The sequence below is a fragment of the Thalassophryne amazonica genome, chromosome 8, assembly GCF_902500255.1.
Source record: "Thalassophryne amazonica chromosome 8, fThaAma1.1, whole genome shotgun sequence".
Classification (NCBI taxonomy): Eukaryota; Metazoa; Chordata; class Actinopteri; order Batrachoidiformes; family Batrachoididae; genus Thalassophryne; species Thalassophryne amazonica.
Genome location: NC_047110.1, coordinates 40,023,003 through 40,033,771, shown reverse-complemented (window position 1 = coordinate 40,033,771; position 10,769 = coordinate 40,023,003). Strand labels below are relative to the sequence as shown.

Here is a 10,769-nt window from a genome sequence, read left to right as displayed (position 1 = left end):
CGTGTTCTCCCCATGTTTGTGTGGGTTCTCTCCTGGTGCTCCAGCTTTCTTCCACATCCAAAGACATGCAGGTTAGGTGGATTGGAAACATTAAATTGTCGTAGATGTGTGTGCGGGTGTGAATGTGTTTGTTTGTTTATATGTGGCCCTGTGACAGACTGACAGACCCCGCCTCACGCTCTATGCTTGTTGGGATAGGCTCCAGCCCCCTGTGACCGTTAAGTGGAGTAAGTGGTTGAAGATGAGTGTGTGCACACACACACATATATATATATATATATATATAATATATATATATATATATATATATATATATATATATATATATATATATATATATATATATATATATATGCTCAGCATAATTCCAGTCCTATTACTGCCAGGGTCTTCAAATTCACAGGGAACATTCTTGGGACACAGACCTTGTACAAGTTCAAAGATGGCTAACCTTTAACCTTGACCTATTTTAAGGGGTCAAAAGGTCACATTCTGTTTCCTATTTTTATTGTGCTCATACGGCCGAGGGTATTTTAGCATTGTGTTATATTATAAAATATATTCAGAATGGTAAATACTATATATATATATATATATATATATATATATATATATATATATATATATATATATATATATATATTGACATTTCTGGATTTGCTATGTTTGTGTCTGTGATACACTCCGCTCACAAAAAGCAGGTTTGTTTTGCAATTTATTGATGTTTCAATGAAAAGGTTGATTTTTGAAATAGCACTTCGTAATCTAATGAGATGCAACACTGATAACATTTACTGAAAATAAAAGTCTAAATGGCAAAAGCCAAAATCCTCTGACAGGATGAGAAACATAAATGGTTTGTGTGGGACATGTCCAGCTCTCCACAAGTTCTTTTATACTCACTCGACTGGTAAGCACTGAAAGCCGAGATAGACATGTCCCAACTTGTCCTCTAACACTCCGAAACGGAGGTGTTCCTTTGTCTCGCTTCATCAGCGAATCGGTCGTGACGCGCGAAGCCTCCGCGCGGCTTTCCATGACAAAATCTCTTGTTAAAAGTGAAATCTGCTGGAAAATGGCTGATGTCCAGCTCTTGTGATAACCAGAGAAAGAGCACACGACGGTCTCGTATCCACAGAGCCATCAGCTTAGAAATGATCTAGTGGTTTGTGCCGCATCCTCGCAGCTCGCAGCGCGGCGCACCGACCGTCCTTAAAGGGGTCCTTAAAACTGTAGTTAAAGTCCTTATTCTCTGTGAAGCCCGTAAAATTTTCACTGAAAGCCAGATAAATTTTTCGAATGGTTTCTAGGTGCCAGTCTCCAACAGCTTCTGAAAAAATTCTGATGGAAAAAAAGTCCTTTTCATTCCGCCATTTCCAGACAATGAAAATCCGATGAGGGGGCGGGACCACTCCTTCCACAAGGCGTGGTCACAGGCGAATGACGTCACCGACAGGCGTGGAAAAACTCACGCATGCGCACGAGGGTTCAAGCATGTCTGACGTAAAAGCATATGAATGAAATCCATATAGTTTTTTGAAAAAAATAAAAATGACCATTAATTTATGGACAGACCACGTATATTTACAGTGAGTGCTCATTTGGCTCCTGTTTCTCGCTTCTGGATTTCATATTCACCCGGAGGAAACTGAACAGAATTCACAACATCACAGCAATCTCACAAAATAAAAGCCCTCCCAAAATTTCAAACAGCAATTTATCTCCTTAACAAATGAAACAGTGTGTCATTGCATTAGAATGAGTCATTTTCAATGTGTGCTTCGTGGAATTAACACACTGCACTGACACACAATCCAAACCACACACGCACAAACCAAAGGGTCTGACTCACAACGCGTGCTGCAACACTTGCTAACAATAAAATCAGCTTCAGGTCAAAACGGCCCACAGTTCTGAGACGTTTGCACAACCAAAGCAGTGTTCACGTCCACTGATGCTGCTTGTTTATGTGTGATGACAGATTATTCACTTTAAGCACACTGGCTCCTCAATGGTTTGTTATTAGGTGACACTGGTCTGTTCTCTCATCTCAACAATAAGCTTGATTCATAATTTGGAGTTTACTGATGACAATCAAAGTACTTTTTAAACAATTGCTATTGTAACAAACTAGAAAACTCAAGTAAAGAAAAAAAAATTCTGTGATATCAGCTTCTCTTTTCTACATGGGGCCCCAAATTATAACAGGATAAAACGTTCATGTAATTATAAGAAGGCAAATGTAAATGCATAAATAATTACTGCTATATTATATATATATATATATATATAATATATATATATATATATATATATATATATATAATAAAAAAAATTATTTAAAATAATAATTTCAAATTCAGACCCCTACCAAAAACATTACACGTTTCAAGTCCTATATGACTAAAATTAATAATAGTGCATTACAAAAGTAATAACTGTTGCATACATACATGTCTATTAGTATAAAACAAGCCGTGACTTTTACAGCTATTTTTTCTGTTTAAAAAAATCACTAAATGATACAAAGACTTTTGTGTGAGTCACTCTGACAGTTCAGTTTAGTATATGTGAAGAAACTGAAAGATAGAAGCACAATATTCAGATTCATTATATTATATTATCATTATTATTATATTATGTTGTAGATATTTATTTTACAGTTCGGTTAAGGAACATAATTTAGATTTTTTTTCCTATTAAAAAGACTCAATATTGTTTCTTTCTGCCACAAACAAACAAACAACAAAAAAGGGCAAATTTTGGGATACACTATGTCCACTTATTTACAAAATCAAAGCCATGTTCTGGCAAAAAAGGATAGAAAAACACACACACACACACACACACACACACACACACACACACACACACACACACACACCACACACACACACACACACATTTCTGTATTTCTATGATGTATAATGTGCAGAGACAGTGACGTTTTTATTCATAAACATATGAAAGAGAAAAAAAATAATGTGACTATAAAAGAGTAACTATTATTTTTCTCCCTACATATAATAACAATAAAAAAAATCCTCTTTGAGCTTCACTTTAAAACTTTAACACAGAACTTTTAAAATTCACAAGAACCAATTGTTTAAAGGAAAAGAAACCTCTATTATATTTTGCCTTCCAATATATTTCTTCATTTAACACAGCATATTTGAATCCGTGCAAAACAAACACAAGCTCATAAGGTACAATAAAATTAAAACATAACTGATTTTTCCAGTAAGTAATTTTTAGTTTTTATTACGAATTATTCAGATTACTATAGAATAATTCTTAAAACAGTGTGATCAGATACCAAACACAATCCACGGCAAAGTTATGTTCAGAAACATTTACAAAAGGACGTACTAACTGTGAATATTCTCAGGAAAATCTCATTTATTTCAGGTGTATTTGTCAGGCAAGTCTATGGCCACTGAGAAAGTCCAAGTTCAAGTTTGTAAACTTGTTTTTCTTTTTGCTGTTGCCTGCATTTAGCTTTGCTTTTACACTGTGGTGATGGAAAACCTGTAGACAAAATTTAAAAATACTGATCAGTGTAAAGCAGATCTAAAATACGGGAACTGATAGCAATTGATTAAACAAATGTTTATTTTGGAATCTGCAAGGGTTTTAAAATGTGGAGCATTCCATCTAACAAAGAACACAAACTGAAAAGCAAAAATAAATCAATCAAACAGTACCCCAGGGGTCCCGCACAAACAAATAAGATGCAAGACACTTACGTTGACGTTTGCGTTCGCTGCAGGACGATCTGTTTTAATTCTGTGCATAGAATGGCTCTTGTGAGGTTATACAGGGTGGTGGTTTGGTCAGGAATACTTCTCCAGAGAGAAAATACTGCAAACCCTCACCAGGCTGCCATCTGCTTCTCAACAGCAACCTTTCCCTGGAATCCTGCCATCCACTGTCCAAAAAGGCATGAGGGGTGGAGGAGTGTGATCCCATGCCAGCCAAACTGTGTATTCCACTGCTTCTCAATAAGAGCTTATAGTCATAGAAACACACACGCACAAAATTCAGCTGCAAATTATCACTCAGTATTTCCTTCAAAATAAAAAAATTAAAAAATAAATGAATGAAATGCCAACGATTCCACTGGATTCAAGCTGCATATTCAGGACTACAAACTGGAATCAACATTAATCTATCGCTTTATCTACCGAGAACTTTCCAAAGAGTTTTAACACGCAAAAGCCAAACAACATTTACGCCAACTTAAATGAACAAAAACTATTATTAACAATTTTCGTCATTGATGCTGTGTGTCGCTTTATTATTTATTTTGGGTTTGTTTCTCCTTTAGATTTAAAGTATGTCGTTAAATGTTGGACAAGTAGAAGCCATATAAGTTTCGCCTGATGCTTACATATTCTGATCGATCACCTTTACATTTAGTTGTAGAATACAAAATTAATCAGCAAACAGAGAAACATTTGGATTGTTGTTGTTGTTGTTTTTGTTCATTATTCTCTCCTCTTTATAATTATTAAATATGACCGAACACATCCAATTAAAAAAAGCACAGGATATTATCATTGAAAATTAGCTGACAGTTAAGCCTTTGAGAACATGAGGTCACACTGATTAGGACGCCACGTACATGTTCTCGTACAGCCCGTACTGAACATGAACCACAGCCATCACAGGCCTTCCACCGAACCCCACAACCAGGAATTCATTGTGACAGCAGTCAAAGCTCTCTTTATGACTGCAGCTCTGTCTCTCTTTTTGATTTTTTAAATTTTTTTCTTTTTTTTTTTTTTGCACGAAGAAGTTACATTTGGTTTTTTGTGTGATGAGGCGCTGACGTGGTGAAAATTTCATTGTCAGAGTTGAAGGAAGCAGTTGTGGTATCTACCCTCTGTTGTACTCGACGGTGCATTCCTCACCAGCGCCAGCGTGCACACTTTTACATTCAGTCGTGGAACGCTCTTGTCCAATGCATCATATGTTTATGTTTATTTGTCTGGACTGCAAAACACGAGGAACTTTCAAATGCACGCACACAGACGCTACTTACCGGTTATCTGGCGCAAAGACGGTCAAACCAGCTGTTTGTCCCGCTGTGCTCCACAGAAAGCCATCAGCCTGCACGGGACACGCTTTGGAGATTTCCCTCAAACTGTCCCCTTCACAGAAATGTTCCACACACACACACACACACACACACACACACACACACACACACACACACACACACCTCCCCACCACCGCCAAGCCCGGATTCTTCCATGCTCGCGGCTCGTCTGGGTCCAGGCTTGAGAGGCCTGAGACAATAGGAGGCCATGATGCTGCCTGCAAGTCTCTGGCTAAAAAGTCTTTGAATGAGGAATGTTCGCAAACAGGCAAACAGCATGGCTGATGCATGCAAATAGCACAACCAGTCCAGCGCCAGCCTCGTCTGGAAGCATGAATAATTCAGCAGTCTATAAGCCGCTCTCACACTTTGCTCCCTCTCTGTTCACCAATCGCATGCCTTCACAAGAATAAGTGTGGTAAAGTGTTCAGAACCTCTGCCTTACTCATTGTCCAGATAATGAGACTTTGCACGTAACGCCACAAACTGGTCACAGAGACACAATATGCGCGCTTATTCTTGATGTCCAGCAGCAACAATTTTGAAATTCTAAATGACATTTTTCTTCCCCTTTCTTGTCGCCTTTTAATCTCCTTTGTTTGGCACCTGTCCTAGACCAGGCGCACCGACTCAGCACACCGTCCACTCCTATGTTCCGAATGACAGACAACAAGAGAGAGCAGAAGAAGAGGCACAGGACAGGTGAGAGGGAGACGGAGAGAGAGACACCAGCCAAGAGAGCAAGACGAAGGACATGTCTCAAACACAAGCTCGGATCTCAGTTCTGCACTCATCACCTGTGAGGATCGCCAATACCAAGACTCCGCCGGCGGCAGGTTCACTCCGCAGAAACGACACCCCAAGTTCTCCAGGCGGCACAAGGCCTGTGACACGGCCAAATTGCACTCTGGCAAATTTCCATCAAAAAACAAAATAAAGAAGAAAAAAATCTGAAAAATATTGCAGGAAATGGCTTCAGATGTGAAAATTAGAAAGCCACCGAATTTGTTTTGCAAAATAATATAAAGTAGAAAAAAAGAAAATCCAAAGTGATGAAAAACAAATCAATGCACCAAAAATGAAGACAAGGCCCCCGAAACAGCAACTTGTTGCCAGGCTGTGCAGGGCTGCTGTGCAGATTGTTGGAGGCAGAGGGTTAAAATCCAGCTAGTAGTGAGTGAAAAAAACAAAAACCCCAGAGCCTGTATGGAAGGGCGGGTTGGGGGAGGCCCTGACTGTAGAAATAGCAGCAGATATTTTTTTTTCTTTTTTTTTTCCGCTCGCTGAGCTCAAGTCTCCCCTTGCGTGGCTGAGGCAGAAAGTGGGGAGCAACCGAAAACAGAACGACCAAAAGCAGGAGAAACAGCAGAGGCGCACAGTGAACGAGAGATGATGAAAGTGGAGGTATGGTGGAGCGGGCAAACCAGTCACTTTTTCATCACATGTCCAACATGACAAGGAACTGTATGTACACTGGAGACGAGAGGGGGGAAGGCGGAGGGAGCAGAAGATGGGTGAGAGACAGAGATGCAGAGAGAGAGACAGAGAGAGAGAGAGAGAGAGAGTGGGAGGGTGGAAAGCACTAAATGTAGGAGGGGTAGAGGAGGAAGAATGACATACAAATCCACTCCGGCAGCGCGCAGACGCAGTGTGCGCCCTCGTGCGCCATACTCGGACACACTTTACAGCGCCTCAACATATCAACTGGTGAAAATAAAGAGAATGCACAGCACTTCACAGAGCTGGCTGAATTATTAACCTGTTCTCTCGCCGCGCCGGGGCTCCGGCTGCTGCCGCTGCAGCCCGTTCTGAAAGAGCTGAGCGCTTCAAAGGCGCTAGTGTGAACGCACAGAACAGGCCAGAAGCACATGTGGAAGAAAAAGATAAGCTTCTGCAGTTTATTTCAGTAATGTGTGGGCTTGGACCCTCCTCCTGTCACAAAGCAGATGCGACACTAAAGCTAAAACCTTACAGCTATTTTGGCACCCAGTCAAAAAAGGCTGATAGTCTGCGAGCTTCTTTTATTTAATCTGCACAGGGACAAACAGCTGCCACAGTAAAGCAGCAAGAAACCCCGTCACCGTCCCTAAAAGAGGTGAAATTTTTTTTTAAAGTTGCAAAGATGTGCCGAGCTCTATCCAACACGGGCACGGTAGAAATGGAGGGACGGCTGGTTTCCACCATCTTAGATGGTATCGATTATTCCTTGCCGAGTCCCTCGCACATGCTAGCTCTCTCTCTCTCCCTTTTTTGCTCCTCCTCTTTCTGCCACCTACTCTCCTCGGCAATCAGCGTTTGGCTTTTTCCATTTGTGGCGTATTACTGTAACGCTATTGTACAACAAATTCCTGCCTGATTTTGGTTTGGGCTCCAAAAGCAGGAGAGGCTGAGCTCGTACAGGCAAAGCTACCCCCCCCCCCCCCTCCAACCCCCCCACACTCACGCCTAAAATCCTTGATGTTGAACTACAGGAGCTCTGTGGAGGAGAGAAAAAGGAACTATGTAAAGTGTGGGACTGTGGGACTATTAAAAACTGCTGAGAGTTGAAGAGGGATTGCAACCCGGCAGGGACAAAAGGTGGGGGCTCAACTTTTACGACTTTTTTCACTGAGAAAAACTCTTTTTTCTTTGGAGTTTCTTAGTGGGGCTGGAGCGCAGACAGATTTATCTAACATGGCTGCTGCTGTCGGCTGTCGCAACACGGCCGCCTCCCCTGCTCCTGGCCGGCTCTCCTCCTCACTACAGAGAGACGTGGAGTCTCCACAGTTAACTCTCGCGCGTGCCTCTCTCTCTCTCTCAGCTCAACAGGTTTGAACTCATAACACCGGAGCACCAACACGACCGTCACGAGGACATTTTCGACTTATTGTGGAGACAAAACGCAACTAGTCGGTCAGACTCAGGCGTGCGCGCCGGTCATCTCATCGTGCACCTTAACCAAGAGACAAACACGACTGTGTTACAGTGTCGACACGAATGTGGATTTAAAAATTGTCACAATGATTTGAATTTAAAGCAAACAACAACAACAACAAAAAACACAACTCTTGATTTTATGCTTTGCACAGTGATCAGTTAAATTTGAGGACACAAATTAGCTTGTTGGATTCCTGCCAGCTTTTACGTCTACACTCCTGTACGTTAAAAGAAGAGAGAATAAATAAAAAATTGCGTTTCCAAATAACTGTACCAACATGGTCAGACAATTATGTTTCAGTCTCTGCTGACATGACATTTCAACAATTCAGAAATTAGCTTTCGAACCGCTTTGCTTTCACTGCTACTTTTTCTGTGGCCTTTATCGAATAAATCAAACACATTTCTGCATCTGCAAAAGTATACCAGCTCTTAACCAGCCACATTTCATGATACAATCAAACCGCCTGACTGATACATGGAACAAAATGGCAGAGATGTTGTGGAAACTAGCAAACCATATTTTTTTTGGGGGGGGGGCAATAATTCCTAATTTGAATGAATCGATATAAAAGCAGCACAGCGTCAGTAACATCTTCAATAGTAAAATGTGTTTTATTGCTTGTCCTGTTATATTACACATATGCAGGAGGACAATAAAAAATTATCTAAAAAATCAGTTATAAAATATCGCACCTACGTAGTATGCATCAAAAATTCAAAATATGACTAATTTTGTAATCTTTATCAGTCATACTATATCCTTAAAGAGAACATGTGCTGTTAAAAATACTCGGCTCTGCGCTGAAAGGTCACTTAGGGGACGGAGTATAATTAGGGATGTTTTCTGCAGGTTCTCCAGCTCAGAGCTGCAGGGATATGAAATTACACCAAGCAGTGGAGCCACAAAGACAAACTATATTTGCACTTAGCCGTTTGCAAACATCAAGGAGGCATTAGTCAGATGAGGAAGGGGCTGGTTCTCTGCTTGGTCAGCAACTACCGCTACATCAACATACCAGCCGTGACATGTGACACATAAAAACACAAACGGACTTATTCAAAGGGGTACGAGCTAACCACAGGCGGATCCTACGCGAGGAGGGAAGATGTTTTACTCGCTCTCCAGCAGCAGGAGCCTATGAGGTGGGCTCGTTTAAGCATCACACGTGTCTAAACAACTTCTCTATTACACCCGAGACCTTTGCGGGCACTCCACATCGAGAGGGGAACAAAGGCCGTGACCCCGGGGTCAAAAGCTTTACACGGAGGGCCAAGCAGCCCCATTCAGGGTCCCTCTGATGTTTGCTTTAAGGAGGTAAAGATTACTAACACATTAACTAATGCCGATTAGGGGGTTATCCCTCATGGGACCGAGGTCCCAGCGCGGCACATCATGTCTTATTAACACAAGCTGACCTTTGACCCCATCCATCACCTCACGCAGCAGACTGTGACCGCCACTTTCTGCTTTCACACACGCACAGAGGCGTCAGCGAGCACGAGCGCACCCGAGCACCAATGCAGACGAGCGCCACTTCACCTCAAAATATCACTGCAAGGTCAAAGGTCGTCCATCAAGTGCAGGACAGCTCAAATCATCAGGAAAAGCGCGACAAGTGGGATTTCCCGATCAAACCCGAGCCGTGTGAAATCATTTGCTTTCTGGGGCTTTGACGTCAGAGTGTGTGCAAGCAAAGTTCATAAAATGGGGTCTGTGCAATAAACTTCTCATCACAAAATGGTGGCCATGAGACATGCGCAGTGCACATGTCACTCACACATCATATGCTCATTACAAAAAAACAAAAAACAAACAAAAAAAAAACACACAAAAGTGTTTCTTCATTCTGCCTGTGCAGTCCAATATATGTGATCATCAGCAGTTTGAAGGAAAAGCTGATTTAAAGGAATGCAAAGAAAAAAAAAAAAGAGTGATTAACTTTCAGAATTTCCAACACTCAGATCAGCTACAGCCGGTCAACATTTACTCAGTATGAACTAAACGAAGGCACCGGTGATCATTTTATTCTGGAGTGGTTTCTCCAAGAGTGTCAATATGGTGCAAAAAAAGAAAAAGAAGAAGAAAAAAGCTTATCTCCACTTCAAAAACATACAATTTAACTGTATTTTCCACCCACCCCTCACAAAAAAAACAAAAATGATTTATATTACTTTTTTTGCCTGAAATTGTTGTGTGAAACTGTCATGAAGTCAGTGTGTCAGTTCAAACTTTAACAAATAGTCGAACTCTCCTGTGAAACAAAATCAATCTGAACTGAATAAATGCTTTAAATCACATGGCACAACACTATTTTTATAATCACTAAAACACATTTACCAGTACAGCAAATTAATCATGTGTTTATGAGCTTAATCAATGTTATTTGTCAAATATACATTGCATTATATATATATAAAAAAACTAAACTTGAGAAAAAAAAAAAACGCCCACCTGATGGTCAAAATCAGATATCAGAACTGAAAACTTGTGCATTTCATGGGCAAGTGTTTACCCACAGCAAACTATAAACAGGTTCATTTTCAAACATTATAAAGTGAACAAATACCCATTAACAATTTGATTTTAAAAAATGGCATTTAAATTTATTGTGATTTTCAGTCTAATAATTTAATCAATAAGTGGCTTTTCTCATGAAATGTATTTGATAATTTGATGGCTTTTTTCAGTGCTGCCCACACGTAAGAGAACTAATAAAATTTTATTTTTGTTTAAATTGAGTAAAATCAA

The 10,769-nt window shown here is 40.5% G+C and overlaps 1 long non-coding RNA gene across 1 annotated transcript; it reads left to right on the top strand.

Annotated features, from left to right (window-relative positions):
• Positions 1–7,516: 7,516 nt before the first annotated feature.
• LOC117515464 lies at positions 7,517–9,815 on the top strand. Its single transcript, XR_004562158.1, has 2 exons — positions 7,517–7,909; positions 8,871–9,815. It is a non-coding gene; the product is annotated as an uncharacterized LOC117515464 (long non-coding RNA).
• The last annotated feature ends 954 nt before the right edge of the window (positions 9,816–10,769 follow it).